We start from the raw sequence: 23,292 nt of genomic DNA, 5'->3' as shown, positions 1-23,292 counted from the left end.
TAATAACTGAAACAGCCTAGCATTCTTCAAAGCTTCAACTGTGCATTTGATGAGGTCATGAGTGTAGTCAGTGGTTCACTGGAGGATCTTTGGAAAGCAAATTGTGGTGGTGGTGATGCTGCTGTCTGGGTCTCTTTGCCTCCAGCAAAAGGAAACTGGATTTTCTCTGGTAACTCAGGAAGAGAAGAAATAGTGTTGTGGAGCACTAAGGACTGGGGACAACAGAGAGCTGCCGTGGCCCAGTGTGTCACAGGGAAGAAGAAACCTGACTCCATATTGGATCTGTTTCTTTTTCTTTAACCTTTGTATCCTATTGCTTGAAAGAATGCTGCCTACAGTCTGAAATATACAGGACACCCCATTCTCAAGGCTCTGACCTTTAAAGGTATAACTTTTCTATTCATATAGAGATAAAAGTTGCAAAATAGAAAAGAACATTTATCTTGTTGGAGGTTTATAGGAACACTGTGACCAGAACTATGGTGACAGCTGCAAGACCAAAGGATTCCAACACCAGGAAGTTGGCAACAACCAATCACACCCCATCTCCTTCAGATAAAAGAAGACTGAATTCTAATTAAAGCAAGCTGGTTCTTTTGGACATGAGTCTCTTTGATCTGCTGGCTTTCTGAATAAAGGCTGTTCGTTGCTCCAACAACTCATCTCTCGATTTATTAGACTGTCATGCAGTGAACAGTACAAGCTCCGACTTGGTAACAAGTGGACAATTTTAGTCCCCAATTCTGCTGCCCTGCAGAACACTGCTGTGTGTGATCAAACCACGAGTCCTACTGGACCATCATTTCAATTCTCTCCAGATAGGGCTGAAGGTGAGAGGGTCAAAAAATTCATAATCAGTCGTGGGGCATAAAGTTGAGATAATGAGGGATAGACTTAGAAAGTCAAAGGAGAAGACAGCCCACTGATGGGCACATGTGATCCCAGTGAGGAGGAGCTCCCAGCCAGAGCTCTGTTGTAGGATGTAGGGAAGGAGGGGACATTTTATTCTCTTCTAACAAGACACTGCAATCTGAGGACAAGCTATAGACATCGAGGTCGGACAGGTGTGTCTCAGATCCAGAAGGTCAAGGCCCACGAGTGGCGTTTCAGTCCAGGGCTAGAGTGTGACAATCAGACTCTCCTATTTGAGAGCCTACTACATAGTCAGGATGAAAAGGACACTGGGAAAGCCACATGCATGGGCCCTGGTTATGCACCACAGATACCTGCTAAGTGAAAGAAAGTGAAAATGAAAGTCGCTCAGTTTTGTCCGACTTTTTGCGATACCATGGACTATACTGTCCATGGAATTCTCCAAGTCAGAATACTGGAGTGAGTGGCTGTTCCCTTCTCCAGGGGATTTTCCCAACCCAGGGATCGAACTCAGGTCTCCCGCATTGCAGGTGAATTCTTTACCAGCTGAGCCACCAGGGAAGCCCAGACACCTGCTAAGTGACCACGGAATAGTGATGATACTACGGTTCGGTTAACAGACGTGAACGGAAGTGCAGGTGAGGCATCCAGTTTCTGGAGGGCAGCAGTGCTTTCTGAAATACATTCTCACCAGCTGGACACTGAACGAAGAGTGACCTGGTCTTCACACTCGACTCCCGCTGCTGCCAGAGCATCTTCTGAAGACAATGATTTTCTTGACCAACATTTTGAGTACATTAGCAAGATCTCAATCTGCTAATGCAATCCAAAATACACCTATTAACACATATCCACCTCATTCACAGCACATCTACAGGCAAGTTTTTGCTTTCTACCCAAAAAAGTTGTTTCCACACAACTTTGGTTCTGCAAGCAGAACAACTAAAGTCTTTGAAGATCCACAGAGACTCCACGCTACTCGATGTTGTATTATTATGATCATTATTTGGCGAGAACTGGGCAAAAGTAATAGAGCTATCTCATAAATGAAGGTGAGTTGGGAGTTTCGACATGGGAGGGAATTCTGGGAAGTCTGGACAGAGGATGTCTGGGAACAGAGGTGGGGATGTGCAGACAGTAGGGTCCTGAGCAGATCTGGACAGAAGGCCTCAGGGAAAAAAGGCCCAAGAAGGGGATTCCTGAGGAGGTTGTAAAGCATCTCTTGTTGATTACACACTGTTGCTACCACTTGTGAGAGACTAATACCTGAATGCTGGATCACGAGCCCTCTGAGATCTGGCCTCATCTCACCAGACCTGTTGGTTTTTTTTTTCCAAATGCTGTCCTTCCTCCCTAACCCCATCCCTGCAATTCCAAGACCAGTCCAAGTCCAGGACTCAACTGCCCTGGACTTCTAAGTTCTGTTCCTCTGAGGGCCACCCTTGCTTCCAGGCCTAGCCCATGCCATCTCTTTGGCCTGGAACCACTTTCTCTTCCCTCATGTTCCCAGAGGACAATCCCTGCCTACCTGCTCCAGACTGCACACAGAGCCAGGGGCTAGAGACACAGCAGTGACCAAAGGAAGCTTCATCTTGTTTCTCGGAGGTCACTAGTTTACGAAAAAGATGGACGTGACTTTCACTCATTCTTCCAGACGCTATGATGATGCACAAGCTTTCTCTGCCCCGTTGGCACGTAGCGGGGAGGTGATTTCCCAGCCCGGTCTGGCAGTTCTGATGTCAGTCCTCAAGCCTGCCCTGCCTCACCCTCCCCAGGTCACTGTGCCAGGGCTTAGAGAAGACGGGAGGAAGGCTTTGGGGCTGGACCAGCTAGGTTCGTGTCTTACCCCAGCTTCACCAGGGGCCAGCTGCATGTGACCCATAAGACCTTCACCAACTTGTGCCTCACTCCTCAGTCTCTGAAACGGAGACCATCCTCATGCCAACCTCGTGGGGCTGCCGGAAGGAATAACCAAGTTAATGCACACAGTGTGTGGAACTCTGCTTGGCACAGAAGACTCTAGTTTGGGAAGGTGATGTTTATCTGATCAGCACTGTCAGACAGACGAGAGACAGTGCGTCCAGACCTGCAGCATGGAATCCCGTTTTCATCAATGATGCACACACCCCTCCCCTACAGGAACAGGATGGCCTTGATGAGGCTGCAACTTTTTGCCACTCACACTAGGCTGTCTATTACTGTGGCCGGCTGGGAGGGGACAATGGGCCAGGTGGGTATCTTTTGGATAGCTATTCCCTGTGCTGAGTAAGTACCAGGCCCTCACAGAGCAGAGTCCCTGGTCATGCGTCAGCATCCACAGAGAGTTTATGGAAGACACGTCAGAGCCAGTGGAGGAATGGAGGTTTAGGGGTGTCAGTACCCCATGTCGACATTGGCGGGGACCACAAGAACTGCTGGGCAACACACAGCACACAGTCTGTTATCAGAGGAGGAGATGAAGCCCTCCTGCTGCCACAGAGACCCACCTGATTCTCTCAGCAGATTCAGGGTGTTCCTTTTCTTCAGGTGTTATTCTTACTGACAACTGTTTATAAGACATCTTTCAAAGAAGAATGGGAAGGTATAAAACTCAAAGAAACAAAACATGCAAAGGAAGCAGCAAGAACCCTTCTAACCCATCCAAGAATCCAGCGTTCTCCTTGAAGTGAGCAAAGAAGAAAGAAAATGACACCTGTGCTTAGGCAGGTGGACTTCTGACTTCAGAGTCTCAGAGATACGAGTGTTGTTGGACCTGAGGGATGGGATAGGGAGGGAGGTGGGAGAGGGGTTCAGGATGGGGACACAGGTACACCCAAGGTTGATGTATGGCAAAAATCACTACAATATTGTAAAGCAATTAGACTCCAATTAAAATAAATAAATTAATTTTAAAAAAAGAAACCATAAAAGTTATAAGCAAAAAAAAAAAAAAAGTGTTGGGTGGAATGGAGATGCTTCTTCCATAGGAAAAGCCAAGTATCTACACTTTCCTTTGTTCTGATGACTGCACTTGGATTTTTTATAGAAAAGGACTGATGGGTATTCCTATGGAGGCCCCAGACTCAAGGAAGATGGTTTTAAAGTCCAGAAAAAAAGATGAGGTTGACTCTGGATCTGCAAGAGTATCATTTGCATGAGATCGAAATTTCAATACAAAAACTTTAAAGATAAAAAAAACACAGTAAAAATAAAATTGAATGAGAAAGTGAAGATTCTGACATCAGAGAGCACAAAGTATCTGCATGGAGAATTCACGAAGGAATTTAGTATAATATATAATTTAGCATATTTTAGTATAATACATACAACATGTCAAGGGCATGAAATACATTATATATGTGATGGACATAGAAGGAAGAGTCACAACCCTAGAGGGACAGAGTGGGAGAACTGAAGCAAAAGTTTAAAATGAGAAACATCTAAGGACAATAGAAGAGCCTTTAAAGATACATCCCAAGAAAAAAGAGTGAGAAAAGGAATGTTTGACACCAATAAATCTTTGTTAAAAGATGAGCTGCTGGACCACTCAGATCCTGTTTAGTTTCAATCTCCTCACCAACAAGGTACATGGTAGGACTAATGACTAAAAGAGTGTAAACTGGACTCCCCCTGTGGTCCAGTGGTTGAGAATCCACCTGCCAATCCCGGGGACAGGGGTTCAATTTCTGGTCCAGGAAGATTCCACATGCTGTGCAGCAACCAAGCCTGTGTGCTACAACTACCGAGCCTGTGCTCTAGAGCCCGTGTGTTGCAACTACTGAAGTCCGCACACTTAGAGCCCATACTCCGCAACAAGAGAAGCCACCACAATGAGAAGCCCAAGCACCACAACTAGAGAAAGTCCACGTGCAGCAACGAAGACCCAGCACAGCCAAATAGAATTAATTAATTAAAAGATTTTAAGAATATAAACTGTACTTCTTTTCCCAGAATAAATTCCAAGTGGTTCATACAGTGAAATATTAAAATAGACATGATTATCATGTTTTTTTTAAGTATAAAAGCAATGGATGGGCCAAAAGGGAAAAATGTATACATTTGATTACGTTTTAAAATTCTTTTTCACAAAACTAATTTTACTCTGTAAATCACCATAAACAAAAAGAAAAAGCAAATGCCGAGGTAGTATGGTTAACAACTATAAAGTGATTAATATGTTAAAGATAAAATTGTTTAATTAGATGATTATAAGTTAAGTAGAAGACTATTAATATCTTACTGGAAATTAAATTGCAAATGGCTAAAGAGTTTATGGGCTTCCCTGATAGCTCAGCAGAGAAGGCAATGGCAAGCCACTCTAGTACTCTTGCCTGGAAAATCCCATGGATGGAGGAGCCTGGTGGGCTGCAGTCCATGGGGTTGCTAGGGGTCGGACACGGCTGAGCGACTTCACTTTCACTTTTCAATTTCACACATTGGAGAAGGAAATGGCAACCCACTCCAGTGTTCTTGCCTGGAGAATCCCAGGGACGGGGGAGTCTGGTGGGCTTCCATCTATGGGGTCACACAGAGTCGGACACGACTGAAGTGACTTAGCAGCAGCAGCAGCAGCTGATAGCTCAGCTGGTAAAGAATCCACCTGCAATGTGGGAGACCCTGGTTCAATTCCTGGGTCGGAAAGATTCCCTGGAGAAAGGGGTAGGCTACCCACTCCAGTTTCTTGGGCTTCCCTGGTGGCTCAGATGGTAAAGAATCTGCTTGCAACGTGGGCAGATTCACATTGAAGAGTTCATCTCCTTTGATAATAATTTCTCCTCCAGACGAGATCTATCCATCTCCCTAGTAATCCAGGGAGTAAACCAGTGACCAACCCTCATGAAATAATAGAAATGAGGTTATAGGATTATACATAGCTGTGTCCATCATAGTGTGTGTTCATCTGCAAATATTTATGGTGCATAGTGCTGTGCCAGGCATCTTATTAGATATATAATGATGAACACAATTTTGTTCCTATATTTAATGAGCTTCTATGTTCAGCAGAAGTACCTAAGTTAACAGGACATTACAGTGTAATGTGTGACAATGGGGTGGGTATAAGATGCAATGGAGCAGAGGGTGGGGGGACCCTCACTCACACCGGGGAGACTGGTGAATGCTCAGGTCAGGAAGTGCCGTCGGAAGAGAGGACATCCGGCAGAGATGACCTGATGTAAGAAGACCTGGATGGAAGAGAATGTGGTGTGTTCTCAAAACACCAGCAGAGCTGAGGCAGAGGGTGGCATGTGGGTACAGAGCAGTGAGAAGTACAGCTGGAGAATCCTTTTTACAAAAGGAAGGAGGAGCAGCTTCTAGCCAAGAGTCTGAGGATGGCTAAATCACTGATGTATCTAGCAGACAATATTTTCACATCATTCCAGTCCTAGCTGGTGTAAAAATGAGGGGAGTATGGAAAGAGGGTTCTAACTGCAAGTGTTGAGGCTAAGTGCTTTAGAAAAGATATAAGCAGTTGGAAAACTATAAAGAGATACTATTATAGGGATGTCCCTGGTGGTCCAGTAGCCAAGACTTTGGTGCTCCCAATGTAGGAGGCTCGGGGAACTAGATCCCACAGGTCACAAGGAAGATCAAAGATCCTACATGCTGCAACTAAGACCCGGCGCTGCCAAATAATTACATATATAAATATTTTAAAAAAGAATGTAGGTGACGAACTATAGTAGTACCTGTGACCTTCAGATCAATAAAATCACAGATATTTTCATATCATAAAGAGATGCTATCATAAATATAAGCTCTCAATATCCGTACGACGCCCTCACAACTTATAACCAGACACAGAAAGTGTGCCTACCACATTTACAGATGACAAGAGGCTTGTTTAGATGGTAACTTCAACAGCTACAAAATGAAGTCACATTGTTTATGGTTTCAGGTCCTGTTCTTAGTCCACATGTGAGCAGTACAGCATCCTGAATAATGAAATCAGGATGCCTCCTATATCCTACTACAGTTAACCATGTCTGGAAATCTGTGTTGAATTCTGAATACCGTATTTTAGGTACCAAAGGAAAGAACCTGGAGCAAAGCCAAAGAAGGGTAATCAGAGGAGGTAAAGATCTGGAGACCATGTCTTCCCAGGGCTGATGGGAAAGCTGCATGTGGGCTTAAACAGCAAAGGCTCCAGTGACAGGGTGACTCTGTCACCTACCGCCCACGCACGACCCCCCCAGGCCACCTGCTTTCATAGAACCGGCACGGGAGGCAAAGTCATGTGGCACCCACGGCTGAGTCCCGGGGCCCAGCGCACAGACGCCAAGTCCTCCAGGTTTGGAAGGCAGTGCTCCAGCCCAAGAACTGACCCTTCCAAGACTGAGGCTGAAATCAGACCAAATTTCCAATGGCATCACACACAGCAGACCCGGGGCACACAGTCCTGCTGGGTGGTCCCAGCTCCAGCAGGAAGCAGTGAGCCCTCGCCCCTCCCTGGCCCAATGCCGCCAACACAAAGCTGCAGAGAGAACTTGAGAACCTGGAGACTTGCACTGAGGGCCGTTTTCACAGCTACCTTAGACTGTGTCGGCCTGGGGCCGTCCATCTGGCCTGGAGGCTGACGCCTGGATGTTTACATAACCGAGTTCTCTGGAAAGGATTCGGCCGGAGTGTCGCTGGCAAGGACTGCTCCCTCTTGCACGAGCTGCGCTGGCAGGGCTCACCCTCCATTCATCTTGCCGGAGGTTGCAACGCTGGCCGGCTGCCCCGTGCGCCACCCCAGACGCCTCCTGGAGACCTGCTCCTCAGCCTCCTGGTTCTGCTGCGGCAGTGCCACAGACAGAACAGGAGCCCTGGTTGCCAGTATCATTTACAAACAGGGGTGCAGCATCAGGTTAGGAAAGAAAGGGAAGTGGGGGGAGGGAGAGGGAGGACTGGAAAACCAAAAGAGGGCTCCCCACTCGTCACCCCAGGATGCACAGCCTCTCAGTGGCATATTATTTTTTAAATACTTATTTGTTTACTTGGCTGTGTTGGGTCTTGGTTGCATCAGGTGGGATCGTTTGTCGTGGCACACGGACTCTCCAGCTGCAGCACCGTGGGCTTAGTAGTTGCAGCGTGCAGACTTAGTTGCCTGTGGCTTATGGGATCTTATTAAAAGTACCCCCATGTCTCCTGCATTGCAAGGTGGATTCTTAACCACTGGAACTCCAGGGAAGATCCCAGGGTGCATATCATTGAAAGCAGTCACAGAAATAAAGACAGGATGCCAGATCTATCAGTCAAATCAAAAATTCTAATTGGACACAGAACGATTTCTCCAAGCTTTCAGCAGGTGGTAATTACTATCCTGCCTACACACAGGGAAAAAGGGGGAAACAGAGCTTACTGTTTGGGCTGTTTCCATGCAAGAAGCAACTAGAAAGAAGTTTCTGCTTATATCAGAACTGATGAAAAGATGGCAGGGTTCCTAACCTTTCCTCTTTCCCAATTTAACCAGGAATGCAGGTGTCAAACAGTTTACACATGTCATTCCAAAGCCTTTGGTAACCGATTCTGAGTGCACTTTGAGCAAACGTCGGAGGAAAGACCTGGAAATGAGTGGACAATGCCTTAGGGAAAGGCAGCATTTTAAATTTGAGCAAACACACAGGCAGGGAATAGTGATTTCATCATATCCTTCACAGTGTCCAGCATGGAGCTTGAAACACTCCAAACTCTCAGTAAGCGTGACTGATAAAAATATGGCATTATAATTCTTGGCTGTGGTGATGGTTTCATAGGTGTGGACTTATGTCCAAAGTGAGAACCACCCCCCTGGACCAACCAACCTGCCTGCAGGTGTGGATATATGTCTAAACTCAATAAATGGTACACTTTAAACATGTGCAGCTTATTGCATGTCAATGGTACAGCAATACATCAGTTTAAAATAAAAAGTTAGGAACTTCCCTGATGATCCAGTGGTTAAGAATCTGACTTGCAATGCAGGGGACTTGGGTTCGATCCCTGGTTGGGGAACTAAGATCCCACATGCTTGGGGGGAGCAACTAAGCCTCTGCTCTGCAACTAAAGATCCCACATAACTCAACTAGGACCCAACAAGCCAAATAAATAAATAAAATATAAGAGTTAGAGTTATTCCTTTTGTGCATCAAAAAAGGGACAGACCATCAGGAGAATCTGAAAAGTCCAATTTGTTTCTGTTGTCGTCACTGCTATTCCTCTGGATTGTATTATAGTCCCCCCGGGGGTACACACACCACACACCGGTCACCTGAGGAACGTCTGCTGAGGGAATAAGTGACTGAAGAGTCCAATGTGTTCAACTATACATCTCATCAGGGTTCTTCGCACTTTGAGGAGAAGTTACTTCATTTTTTATATATTACATTTTAAAAAATTTGAAGTGTGAACTGGATTGATGGTGTCTTTTTCTCAGATGTTGTCACATCCAGGACTGAGTCACGAAGTCTTTCAATATCAGCTCTACTTGGCTGAGTCCCACTTTGTGTCTCTGCCGGGACTTCCTCCTTTCCTAGGCTTGTACATGATGAATGCAAAATTGCCTACTCAGCATCTCCTTTTGGATAGCTGCTAAATATCTCAAAAAAAGTGAACTACAGACCTATCATCTACAAAATGGCAATCCACTCTAGTATTCTTGCCTGGGAAATCCTATGGACCAGAAGCTTGGTGGGCTACAGTCCATGGGGTTGCAAAGGGTCGGACACAACTCTATAACTGAGCACGCACACACTCCAGCTCTCCACCAGCACGTTCTGTCCTCTCACAACCCACATCCGCTCACCAGAAAAATCTCCAAATGTCCAGACCCTTAAGCCTGTTCATCATCGGTACTTTATCACTTGCCCCATTCCTGTAATGGCCACCCACCTGGCACCCCAGCAGTTCCCTCTGCCTATCTTGCAGTCTGGTCCCCACACAGCACCCAAACCATCCCTGTGCAGCCCATGTGGGATCAGGGTGCCTCCTAGATCCACACCCTCCAGCAGTCAGTCCCACTGCCCCCAGTACAGACACCTTCCTATCTCTTTCCCCTCCTCACTTCGTCTGCCGTTCCACCCTCATCTCCGTGCTGTTCCCAACAAGCCACTCTTTTCCACCTGGGGCCTGTGATGAGCTCTTTCCTCTGTCTGGAATGTTCCCCCAAGACACTCAGATGGCCCACCGCTTCACCTCCTTTAAAGCTTTGTTCATGTCACCTTTTTATAACATCACATCCTGAATTTAAAACAGCAACCTTGCCATGCTTCCCGGCCTCTGCTTCATTTTCCTTACAGCAATCAGCACCTTCCAGGACAGGATATAATAATTTACTTATTCATTATGCTTCCTGCCTGTCTCTTCCTTGTAGAGTGCAAGCTCCCGAGGGCAGGAAGTTTGGTCCCTTTTGTTTGCTGACATATTCCCAGGACAGAAGAGGTACAAAAGTAAGTGTATCAGTCAGAATAATTGACTGACTGACTAAAGGAATAATGAAGGAACTGGATGCCCAGGCACTTTCTGCCTCTCTGCCAGCTGGGGTGCCGGGCTCACCCTCATGTGAAGGACACAGCTGTGCTGCACCATTCTTGTTCTCTTCCCCTTTACTCTGTGACACAGACACATGCAGACAGAGGAGGGCTGACAGACAGGTGAAGGACACTAGGCTTAAGCACTAAAAGAAACTAGTTCCAGTTATACGCAAACAAGGAAAGAAATGAGAAACCACAAAACATGCCAAATAATCACTCATTTATATTCCTGAGTACCTACCAATTCCTGGGTACAATATAAGGTGCTTTAGGATCAAAGACAAATAAAGTGCAGCCACTGTGGTGAACAGCATGAAGGTTCCTCAAAGAACCAAAAATAGAACTACCATAAGATCCTGTGATCCCACTCCTGGGCAGAGAATCCATAAAGAACTATAATTTGGAAAGATATACACACCCCAATGTTCATTGCAGCACTATTTACAATAGGTAAGACGTGGAAGCAAGCAACCTACGATGTCCATCAACAGATGAATGGATAAAGAAGATGTAGCATACATACACAGTGAAATACTACTCAGCCTTAAAAACAACGAAATAATGCCATTTGCAGCAACAAGGATAGACTTACTTATCGTACTAAGTAAGCCAGAGAAAGACATATAACATAGGATATATAACTCATATGTGGAATCTAAAAAAATGATACAAATGAACTTACTTACAAAATAGAAACAGACTCACAGACATAGAAAACAAACTTATGGTTACTAAAGGGGCAAGGAGAGGGGAGGGATAAGTTAGGAATTTGGGATGAACGGATACAAACTACTACATATAAACAAGATAAATAACAAGGTCCTACTTGGTGGGAACTACAATCAATATACAGTTCAATATATACAATTAAATATCTTGATCGATAATGAAAAGAATATGAAAAATATGTATATTTATATGTACATGTGTATAAAGAATCTGCCTGCCAATGCAGAGGATGCAGGAGATATGCGTTCTTCCCTGGGTTGGGAAGAACACCTGGAGGAGGGCATGGCAACCCACTGCAGTATTCTTGCCTGGAGAATCCCATGGACAGAGGAGCCTGGCGGGCTACAGTCCATGGGGTCACAAAGGGACACGACCGAAGCAACTGAGCACACATGGACACATGTATACATGTATCTGAACTGCTTTGCTGTACACCAGAAACGAATACAATATTGTAAATAAACTATATTTCAATTAAAAATAAAAAGATACAATCCTTCCCTTAGAAGCTTCAGTGGGAAACATATACACAAACGGGTCATTTGAGTTTGAGATCAAACTGGACAGACACCTGGTGAGGTTGGTGCAGGAGAACAGAGGAGGAAGCCGTGCTCCACTCAGAGGAACAGGAGGGGGTGACACTACAGGCTGGGCCTGAGGAACAAGCAGGAGAGTCCAGGCAGAGACGGGGCTGGAGGGGCCTCTCACTGTGAAGGGTGAGTCTGCCAGAGACCGACGTCCCGCAGAGGTCAAATGCGCGTGGGAAAGGCAAGGACGTGTGGGTGTCCATGCACGACAGACTGAATGCCCGCAATCCACAATCCACACGCTAAATCCTCACCGCTCATGTGATGGCATCAGGAGGCGGGGTGTTTGGAGGCGATGAGGTCATGAGAGTGGAGCCAGAAGGAATGGGATTAGTGTCCGCAGAAAAAGGGGGTCCAGAGAGATCTCTCGCCCTGTACAACAGTGTGGGGGACACAGTGAGAAGGTGCCATCCATGAACCAGGAAGTGGTCCTCACAAGACCTCGAATCTGCTGGTACCTGGACTCCCCAGTCTCCAGAACAGTGAAAAATAAACGTGGGCTATTTATAAGCCACTGAGTATCTTGTTATGGTTGCCTGAACAGACTAAGTGTATGAAGGCTAAGGGGAGAGAAGAAGTTTAAGGAATAAGAAGCTGGACTTCCCTGGTGTGATCCAGTGGTTGGGAGTCTGCTTCCCAAAGCAGGGGCACGGGTTTGATCGCTGGTCCAGGAATATTCCACATGCCTCGGGGCAGGTAAGCTTGTGTACCACAACTCCTGAAGCCTGCACGTCCTGGAGCCTGTGCTCTGCAACGAGAAGCCACCACAAACAGAAACCCACGCACTGCAACGAGAGAGTAGCCCCTGCTCGCCACAACTAGAGAAAGCCCTCTGGTAGCAACAAAGACCTAGCAGCCAAAAACAAATACACACATAAATAAATATAAAAAAAAAATAAGAAGCTTCCAGGTTGCGGTGGGGCCTTTGATTCCATGTTAAGGGCTGTGGCCTACAGAGAATGAAGGGAGGAGGGCAAGGAGAGGTAGAGAGGAGATGTTTGCATGCGTGTGTGTGTAGTAGGAAGATGGTAAAGGGACCAGTCGGAAAGACTTTACAATAACTCAGGAAGGAAGGAGGAGGCCTTGAACCATCATGGCAGTGGCAGCAGGCACCTCAACCCAGAAGAACTTGGGAAGAAAACATACGATCGAGGCACTGGAGGAATTGACGGTAAAAGGCCAGGAGAGCACGATGCTAGTAAGGTAGCAAAAAGGAAGAGCTAGGCAGGCATGGTGAGTCATTTATCACAGGACAATGAGTTTTAAGCCTGAGGAGGAAGAGGAATGGGGTAATCAAAAAACCAGGTGGAACCAGTAAGAACAAAAGGAAGTGCAGCAAAGCCGTGGCTAACTCTGGACTACTAGAGGAGAGAGGTTCCTCTGGGGAATTGTATTTACCAAACGTTGGTAATTAGCCAGACAGAGCCTCTGGAGTGTCAAAGCCAGTCTGAAAGGCAATCTTACCAGGCAGGGTCTGATGGGGAGGGGTGGGCAGATGCCGAGCTATTACCGGCCTCACCTTCTGGGCCACAGGGAACTGATGGTAACACGAGCTTCCCTGCTTCCACCTTTCCACAAACAAGAAACAAGGATGCTCACAAATTAACTTTTCTCTATTTCTAACAGAAAACCCAAAGCCACAGTACGAAACTTAACAGCTTCTGGAATTTTTCAGTTGGATTTTGTTTGTTCTTTAGGCATATGATCAGACCTACTGGCAAGACAAAAAAGAACTCTGCCATTAAAAAACCCAAAGGACTGTGGTTTGGGATATTATTCTTTGGAATATTGGATAATATGATCATGATATATTTGAGTATCTTTCCAAGTTGGACGTTTCAGACTTCTGTATCTCAAGGGCACAAAATCTCCATGGATAAAGTTAGAACCTTAGGAACAGGAGGGCAGAGAAACTCAAATGCGGTAGGCTAGAGAAACCACATTTTCCACAAGAAAGAAAGACGGAACCACGGACAAACGGCAGTTTATAATTTCTCCATAAAATGACAGACACACTCCACCCTGTCTAGGCAAATGGAGTCCATAAGCTGTCCCTGAAGATCCACCAAAATATACCCTTGTTCTGGATGTGGCTATTATGGCCTATAAATACTTTCCTTGTTTAACGCTTTTATTCTGCTGCCTGTGTGTGTGTGTATGTTTAATCTATCTCCAGAAAATGGACAACCTCTCATTTCGATTTATTTTATTTACCATCTCAAAGGTTATTAGGTGCTTAAGTAATTTCTGATGAATATTCTGCAAATTGGCCTGTTGACTTCTACTATGAGGAAACTCTCGCAGTATTTTCAGAGCAGTCAGATGGTGGGTTCAATTAAAAAACTCACATGAGCATCTGGTATACTCAAGTTCTAGGCTTATTTCTGCCATTCACTTGCTGCATAAAGTACTTGGGTGAAATATAAACAAGAAAATTGGAGCTGAAAATCCTAGATGATGACCATTAATGGAAAACTTTTATACAGTGATTGGATTTTTTTTTTTTTTTGCTGTTAAGAAACAGATGACATGAACAGGCTCATGAAAAGATGCTCCACATTGCTAATTATTAGAGAAATGCAAATCAAAACCATAACGAGGTACCACTTCACACCGGTTAGAATGAACATCAACAAAAAGTCTACCAGTGACAAACCCTAGAGAGGGTGTGGAGGAAAAGGGAATCCTTCTACACTGTTGGTGGGAATGTAAATTGGTGCAGCCACTGTGGAAAACAGTATGGAGGTTCTTCAAAAAACTAAAAATAGAGTTGCTATATGATTCAGCAATCCCACTTCTGGGCTGGAGAAAACTCTAATTCAAAGAGATATATACACTCGATGTTCATAGCAGCACTGTTTACAATAGCCAAAGCATAGAAGCAATTGCAATGTCCATTGAGAGATGAATGGATAAAGATGTGGCACATACATACAATGGAGTAATACTCAGCTATAAAAAAGAATGAAACATGGATAGACCCAGAGATTATCATACTAAACGAAACAAGTGAGATGGGGAAAGACAAATATTATATGCTATTACTTATATGTACAATCTAAAAAATAATACAAATAAATCTGTTCACGAAACTGAAACAGCTCACAGACATAGAAAACAAGCTTATGGTTACCAAAGGGGAAAAGGAGGCGGGAGGGACAAATGAGTATGTAATTTACAGATGCAAACTGCTACACATTAAATAGATAAGCAACAAGAATTTACTGTATAAAAAAGAGTAATATTCAATATCTTGTAATAACCTATATTGGAAAATCATCTGAAAAAGCACATATATAACTGAATCACTTAGCTGTACACTCGAAACTAACATAATATTTTAAATTGATTATACTTCAATTAAAAAAATAAGAATGGTATAACCATTGACTGACATACCCTTATTTCTATTGGAGGATTTTTTTCAAGATAAAAGCCTTAAGAGCTTTCTGATCAATCCTGAAAACTGAAGAATTTCAGAAAGGTAGGGTGACAGAATCCATTAGTGCAAAGGCGAAATCATATTTCTTCTCTCTCTTCCCCTTCCCCAACCAACCCTCACCGGATGAGCGCTCCTGGATTCACTGGAGACTTGCTGCAATGCTGCAGCATACTGCCCCCTTCTCTGTAAGCCTGCTCTGTCCCAACGAGGTAAAGGTCATTCCACTGATGTCTTTACCTGCAGAAACCTTTCTGGAAGGATGGGTGACTTTTATGGAATATCAGAGTTAACAGGGATTTTTTCCTTACACTACTTTCTCTTTATAAAATTCATTCCAGGACAGTGGGTGAGGAGTCCCCTTTTACTTCCATAGTACAATGGAATGGTATACATGGCCCACTTCCTTGACCAGTGGCCTTCTTACACTCCATGTGTTCTTTTTTAAAAAAAAATTTATTTGGTTGCGTTGGTCTTAGTTTCGGCACATCATTTTCAGATCCTTCATTGCAGCCTGTGGGCCACATTGCTCTGTGACACGTGGGATCTCAGTTCCCCAACCAGGGATTGAACCTGCATCCTCTGAATTGCAAGGTGGATTCTTAACCTCTCAACCACCACGGTAGTCCCCATCTTATGTGTTCTAAACCTCCTGCAGTTAGTATTGTTGGGTCTTCCAGGGACACAAGCAAGCCAAGAAGGGAGGGGAGAATGCAAGGATACAATTTCTGATTCTAGAAAAGTTCCTTATTATTTTGTGCTGGGTGCTTCACAGATATTATCTCATTGGCTCCACTGAATATAACTTTTCTGATAATTAAGAAAACTGGAGCTCAAGAGATAACAGTATTTCACCCAAGTCCTCACAGCCAGGAAGGGGCAGAGCTAGAAATCCAAGCCACGGTGAGGTGAGATGACTCCACAGCCCCACTCTTCCTTTGCCCAAACACACTGTCAGGTACTCTAAACTAGGGACTCTAGTCTTGGCCCTGCAACTGAGACCTTGGCAGGCAAGGTCCCTGAACCTCTGTGAGCATCTTCTAATTTGTAAAAATGACCTATAGGCCCCCTTTCTTTCCTCAAGCTCCATCTCAGATGTCCGACTCAATGGAGAACCCCCAAATCTCACATGTGCACGGTCCACAGTTTGAGCTCAACATTTAATGTGACTGCAGCTCTCTGCTGCTTTGCTCAGTTGAGGTCTCTGCTCTCCTGCCAAGACCTGCAGGCTACATCTGTACTACTGGACACTCTGTAGCTACTGTTACAAAACACTCAACCATCCCAATAAAAGGGGATTGAGAAGGCAGAACACTGCCCTGCATTGTGTTCGGCTCCAATCTGGTTCTTGTCCGCATCACCCGCCCCTCTTCTCTGCTCTCTCTCTGAGCAACAGAAATAAGTATCCAGGATCTCGAGGGTGGTAGGCGAAGGGAGCAGAGAAACTGGTAAGCCTGCACTGCACTACCCACTGTTTGTAGGTGTGCTGCCTAGCTCCAGATGGCTCCACACTGTTAGATTTCCCAGCTCGGGTTCGTCACATTTACATACTTCTCACAGGCGTGTGGGGAGGGCACAATTGTGCATTTTATGGTTATGAATGGCACAGCCTGGCAACTCTCCGATTACTATTTCCATTTGCTGTCATGCATTATCAATCTAAGACCCATTACACACTGTTTTTTTCATGCATTCCTCATATCGCAAGGACAAAGAAAGGCAAAAAGCCTTGCAAAGAAGCCGGCGTCACCAGAAGAATGGGCTAATTCTGATGGAAATGATGGAGTTGGAGTCCAAGACTGAGATGACAGCCTTTGGTTAATTTGAAGTGAAAATTACTGTCAAAAAAGTTTGGTATTCTGCATGAGTACCAAAAGGGCAAGGTATTGCTAAATGGAAACAAGGGGCCACACCACAAAACAGACTTCTTTTTTAAAAAAAGTTAGATACGGGACAACCTAAGAGGTTCCAATTTTCTTTAGATCACTAGGTTTTCCAGGTTTCTGAAGATGATGAAATACGTTAGTGTTGGGATTGGTATCAAGAGTCACTCTGTGATTTTCTTATTCAAATAGGATCTCCTGAGTGCCTGTCATGAGCAAACAGTAAATTTAGGGAGCCTTCAGTGAACAGAAAGTATGCAATAATTATGGATTGGCAAATAACCACTAATAAGATAGCACAATAGCGTGCATGAATGTAGTGAGAATCTGAGGAGAAGGCTGTGCACATACAGTTATTCTTGATCACACACAACTCATGTCTTCTTGTACTGCATCAAGGAATGGCCAGAGCGTCAATTTTAAAACAAAAACCCAGAAACCACCACATATGATGGAGATTAGCCTTCCTAACAAGTTGGATCCTATCCGTTCCATCGATGACCTGGAGTTAGTGATGCTTGAACATCTACAGAGAGGCTACCCATTCAGTTCAAACAGAACCTACCAGCTCATTTTCTCTTGATCGTTTGATAGTCATAAAGTCACTGAACTGAACCAGACCCCTTAGATCCCTTCCAACAATCACAGCCTTTATTCTTAGCAGTAATTCCCATCTTTAAAGATAAAAGTATTTCTCTTTTGGAGGAAAATACCTAATTTCCACTGATACAATTAAGAACTGAACATCTCCTTTCCACACACACTCACTCAACTGCAAACAGCACCCAAAATAAGCATTAATGCAACTCACTAAACAGTAGCAGTAGCTCTGATAATCTGAGAAAGTAAGGCATAATGCTGGATACTTTTTGGATAATGGTGCTAGTGGTGGAGCTGGTAGCCTCAAAAGTGTCTAAATTATTCCTTATAAGAATAAAAGGGTGTGTCTAAATTATTCCTTATAAGAGAAAGAGATGCTGATCCCACAGGGCAGGGGAAAGGGTGGCAGCTGATGGATTTAGGGAACCAAAAGGAAAGTGCTGTGGAGAGAATTTCTGATAAGCTGGATTTATGCTGATTCAAAAAACCTGCAAAAGAGAATAGCAATACCAACAGGCTTTGTGTGCAATGGTGACGCTGGAGCCCAGAGTTCCAAGAGCTGTTGTGCCAGCTCTGGAGGTTAAATGTCCTGGGAAAACCAAAAACAAAAATGGAAAATACCGCCAATACACTTCAGTCTGACCAAGGCTAGAATGAACAGAACAAGGTAAAATAGTCAAATCTCACCCTCTCCAACAGGTTCAACTTTTAGTGGCCACTTTCCCCAGATTCTTTATGTCTTTGATTTTTGCTTATTGTAGGAAATATTCAAGCACCTATGTATCCTATGTAACTGATGGAATGATCCTTTCTCTTCCTTTTCTCACATCAACTCCTACCTTTTAGGAGGCATCCAGTGTCTACTTTTGTTACTTCAATTACCTATTTAGAGAGCAATAGAATCAGAAATGGGCAATATGGAGAGAAAGGTTAACCAGTGTCCTGGGGAGGTTACGAGTACATGCTCATCTTATAAGGCAGTCCCTGTTTTGCATCTTTAGCTCAAGAAGAATGCTGTTTTTAAAATTTAGATAAAAGATCTTTGCCCATGGCTTCTCTCCCTATGAGGTCTCAGAGATCGTTTCTAATAGAGATGCTGGAATTTTTTTTACAATGAATGCATCCAAATAGAGAATTCCTGCCACAAAGCTTACTGACATATCAGCTGATACTCAAAAATATAACCTGGTGGTCCAGTGGTTAAGAATCCACCTGCGGATGCATATGACATAGGTTCACTCCCTGGTCTGGGACGATTTCACATGCCACGGGGTAACTAAACCCATGTGCCACAACTATTGAGTCTGTGCTCTAAAGCCTGTGCTTTGAAACAAGAGAAGCCACTGCAATGAGTAGCCCCTGCTTGTCACAACTAGAGAAAGCCTGCACAAAGAAACAATGACCCAGCACAGCCAAAAATATATAAATAAAAGAAATTATTAAAAAATAATAATCTTAAAAATAAATCAATAATATTTTTAAAAGATATGAGACAAATCTTAAGAAATAAACAAAAAACAGGAAAGAAAGCCATTGGTGAACCTAGACTTACATATTCCGAAACTGTGTAGAATGTGGTTTACATAACCTATTTAACTGTTAGCATGTCTTTCTCATTTCCCCTAGTTTAAATGGAAATTCTCCATAAGTGACACTGTTTCTTTTTTTCTTCTTTTTAAAGAAGTATTAACACATGCAAAAATTTCTTAGAACAAAACTTGAGCTTTGAATGTGCCTGATCATATTTCAGTCATTTGGTGTGTCAGGCTACATGCAACTCTTACAACTGGTGAATATATGACATATGAACAGAACTGGAAGTCTTTTACTTCAGACACACATGATAACATTAATAACATGAGCACAAATGGTGTATTTATGCAGCGAAGTTGGTAACGATCTCCTCTGGAGGCAGGCACGTCCAACCCCACATTTACTAAATGACCAAGGTACCCTGACAGGTCCCCCTCAACACACTGTTTCCTGGACCTTTCATCTCATCACTACCTCCCCCATTACAGATGGATCACACTCACGCATCAACCCATCGAGCCTCACTCAGGAGCCCTTTCCTTTAGAACTCTGGCATCCCCACCAGTCCACAGAGCCTTTCCCCAAGTTCCAGGACCCATAAAGGACACATTCTTTTGTTTGTTTGTTTTCTGCCATACTGTGTGACATGTGGGATCTTAGTTTCGCGACCAGGGGTTGAACCCATGTTCCCTGAAGGGGAAGCTTGACGTCTTAACCACTGGACTGCCAGGGAAGCCCCTCAGACTCATTCTTGATTTATCTTTTGATCTCAGACTATAACCTGGACATTACAATAAAACTGAGCACATCCACATCTGGGAGGCAGTTCTCATGGATTATGAAATCAGCAACTCACTGAACCTCAAGAGGTTTTGGTTCCCCCCACAACAAGATAATGCTAATGGCACTTGCCACCTGCCAGGCTGTCAGGGGACTTGGCAACAACGTCTACAAATAACAAAGCAGCCCTATGCCATAAATAACAAGTCTTATTAATAAAGTTAATTCAAGTGCCAGAAAGAATACTAGCAACAGCAGGGCAGATCACACTTGGTCAGAATAAAAGTAGGTGGAGAAATAAAAAACAATGTGCAGAAGATCTAAACAGACATTTCTCCAAAGAAGACATACAGATGGCCAACAGGCACAAGAAAAGATGTTCAACATTGCCAATTATTACAGAAATGAAGATCAAAACTACAATGAGGCATTACCTCATACTGGTTAGAATTGCCATTGTTAAAGAGTCTACAGACAACAAATGCCGGAGAGGGTGTGGAGAAAAGGGAACCCTCTTCCTACACTGTTGTTGGGAGTGTAAATTGGTACAGCCAGTATAGAAAACTGTATAGAGGTTCCTTAAAAAACTAAAAACAGAGCTACCATATGATCCTGCAATCCCACTCCTGGGTAGATATCTGGAGGAAAAATGAGGTTCAAAAGGATACATGCACCCCAATGTTCATAGCAGCACTGTTTACAATAGCCAAGACATGGAAGCAACCTACATGTCCACTGACAGTGAAAAGACAAAGAAGATGTGGTACACACACATATATATATATATACACAGTGGAATAATACTCAGCTGTTAAAAAGAATGAAATAACGCTATCTGCAGCAACATGGATGGACCCAGAGATTATCATTCTAAGTGAAATAAGATAAACACAGTATATGACATCACTTACATGCAGAATCTAAAAAAGAAAACGGTACAGATGAACTCATTTATAAAAGAGAAACCAACTCGAAGACAGAAAACAAACATGGTGACCAAAGGGGAAAGGCAGGGAAGGAATAAATTAGGAATTTGGGGTTGACACAAACATACTACTACATTTAAAGCTGGTAACCTGTTAGGCTATCTACTGTACAGCACCGGGAACTATATTCAACATCTTGTAATAACATATTACAGAAAAGAACCTAAAAAAGAATATATATATATGTGTGTATACACATATTTGAATTACTTTTCTGTACACCTGAAACTAATAAGATTGCAAATCACTTGTATTTCAATAAAAACATTTTAAGTGGGTGGAGGGATTTTCCCATCCTCATTTCAACCAACATTGTTCCCTTTTAACACAAGAAGAGTTTAATGTTGTTATTCTAAAAGGTTACTTCTATAACAGCATCACTTTTTTCCAAGCTATTTGGAGGCAACATTGTATTCACTAACAGGACAATAGTGTTGATTTCAAAGCAAGTCCAAATATTGCTTCCCATAAAGTAACTGCAGCTATTTAACTCCATGGACAGAGGAGTCTGGTGGGCTACAGTCCATTTGGTCGCAGAGTCGGACACAATTGGGCGAGTAACACACACACATACATACAACCTTTCCTGACCAAAGATTCAAATCTATTTGCAGCAAGATCCCCATTCCTGGTGTGCCTTAAAAAACCCAGATTTCATTCACAGCAGAAAGGATCCCTCGGACAACAGAAGAGGCTCATCCTCCAGCCCTCTGGTTGCAAGAGATGAACACTTGAAGAACCAAAATCAGATAGCTACTGATTTGAACTGTTTGTTTTTGGTCTTCCCACCTTGTCCAAGTCAGACTCCAAAAGGAACCAAATGCTATGAATGGACTTGAAGCAATTTAAAAACCAGAAACAATGAAATGTTTGTCTTCCCCAACTCCCCACTTTGTGGCACATTGAAAAGATGGCACGTGAAGCTAAGTTCTACCTAGTATAATGAACAGATTTCTGCATCCAACTCCTGAGACAGTGCCCCCAGGGTCAGTGGTGGCTTCCCTGAATGAAGTTAGAAGTCTGCCCCTCGCTCTTTCTTGGACTGGTGCTCTCCAGAATATCACATCCATGCCTTCAGAAAAAACCCACAGACTTCAGATGCTGAGGTGTCAGGGGGATGTGAATAGCTGTTCAAAACTCACTCAGGTACATACCGATCAAGTCAGCCTGACCAGGGGTCTAAATACAGCTGAGTCTATGCTAACACCTAATAAAAGCCATCCGCCCTGAACAGCTCACATTTAGAAACTGGTGCTTGGCTTAGGTGTTCTGAGAATCCCTTTCATGAGATGCTGTGAGGATTCAAACTGAGAGAAGCCACAACAGCGGTAGCAGCCTCTATTGGGATGTTCCATTCATAGGGGAGAAAAAAACCTCCTCCTTTCACGGTGGGGTCAGGGAGTCCTTTACCGGCATTGGATCGCCTTTTCGCAGCAAGCAGAGCTTCCGGGGGACGGGGATGGCCGCATCATTCAGAAGGAGTGTGTCTATTAGGAAGCCACCGCCAAACCTATTATTAGAATAGCCATCCCTTGGAAATTCTCTCGAATCTACTGAGCAGTCTGCTAACGAGGTTAGCACCGAGTTCCTGATGACACACGGGCAGCTTGCACACACCTTTCAAAGTACAGGGCCAGTTCACCTTTCCTAAACGCACTATGCACCCACTTTGGGGCAGCTGCTTGCAATACAGAAGCACGGCGTTTGGTCATTTTTAAATGACCCCGTCCTGAAGGGGCTTCCCTCCTCCCCTCCTCCCGCTGTCTCCCTGCACCGAACTTGCTGCAGCCATTTGGAATGTGACGAGCAGTCCATTTTAGCAGACCCGATCTGGAGCCTGCCGCCTGCCCCGAAAGAAGGACTATCCTGTCACTTCCCGACAAATGAGTTTTTAAAAAATATCCCGCCCAGGTCTGCCCGCAGCAACGTCCTTTCTTTTCTCCCCGGGTTAATCCAGCCTGAGTGAGGTCAAGGTGCCCAAGAAAGTGGGTGTGGGGGGAGGGAGCAGAGTCTGTCCGCACGTGGGGCGTGCACTGGAACAATGTCACATCTTCAGCATCCAGTGCTCTGCGTCCTCAGTAATGCACAAGTGTCATGCCCCTCTCACCGGCCACACATGGACCCAGAAGTGCTGCACAATCTATCGCCTGCCCGCAATCGTGGACGGGAAACAAAGACACATTACCTTTTATTCGTGGCGCTTCCCGGGGAGCCGAGGAACTTCAGGTTTGCAGCGGCGGATCCACCGAAACGGGAGTCCCATGCGCCCGGGGTGCGCAGGCCCGGGGCCTACCCGGCGGCATCCGCGCCCGGCGCCTCCGCCTCCGCCGTGCGGCGCCCGCAGCCGCCCCGCCGGCCCCGGCGCGCCCCCGCCCCTGCCGCCGCCCCGCCGCCCCCGCGGGTCCCCAGTCA

At 44.6% G+C, this 23,292-nt stretch overlaps 1 protein-coding gene across 7 annotated transcripts in view; it reads right to left on the bottom strand.

The window, feature by feature from the left end:
- Nucleotides 1-23,292, bottom strand: part of FRMD4A (FERM domain containing 4A) — a 520,746-nt gene that overhangs the window by 227,504 nt on the left and 269,950 nt on the right. The window contains exon 1 of one of the 7 annotated variants that reach the window (XM_055428705.2): nucleotides 23,066-23,181. The exons of the other annotated variants lie outside the window; for them this stretch is intronic. The gene's annotated coding sequence lies outside the window, so the exon portion shown is untranslated. Of the gene's footprint in view, nucleotides 1-23,065; nucleotides 23,182-23,292 lie in introns of those variants that run through there. 7 annotated transcript variants of the gene reach the window in all.

This window comes from Moschus berezovskii, chromosome 15 (genome assembly GCF_049115385.1).
Source record: "Moschus berezovskii isolate FMDL1 chromosome 15, NW_MosBer_1.0, whole genome shotgun sequence".
Taxonomy (NCBI): domain Eukaryota; kingdom Metazoa; phylum Chordata; class Mammalia; order Artiodactyla; family Moschidae; genus Moschus; species Moschus berezovskii.
This window is presented reverse-complemented; position numbering and strand designations above follow the sequence as displayed.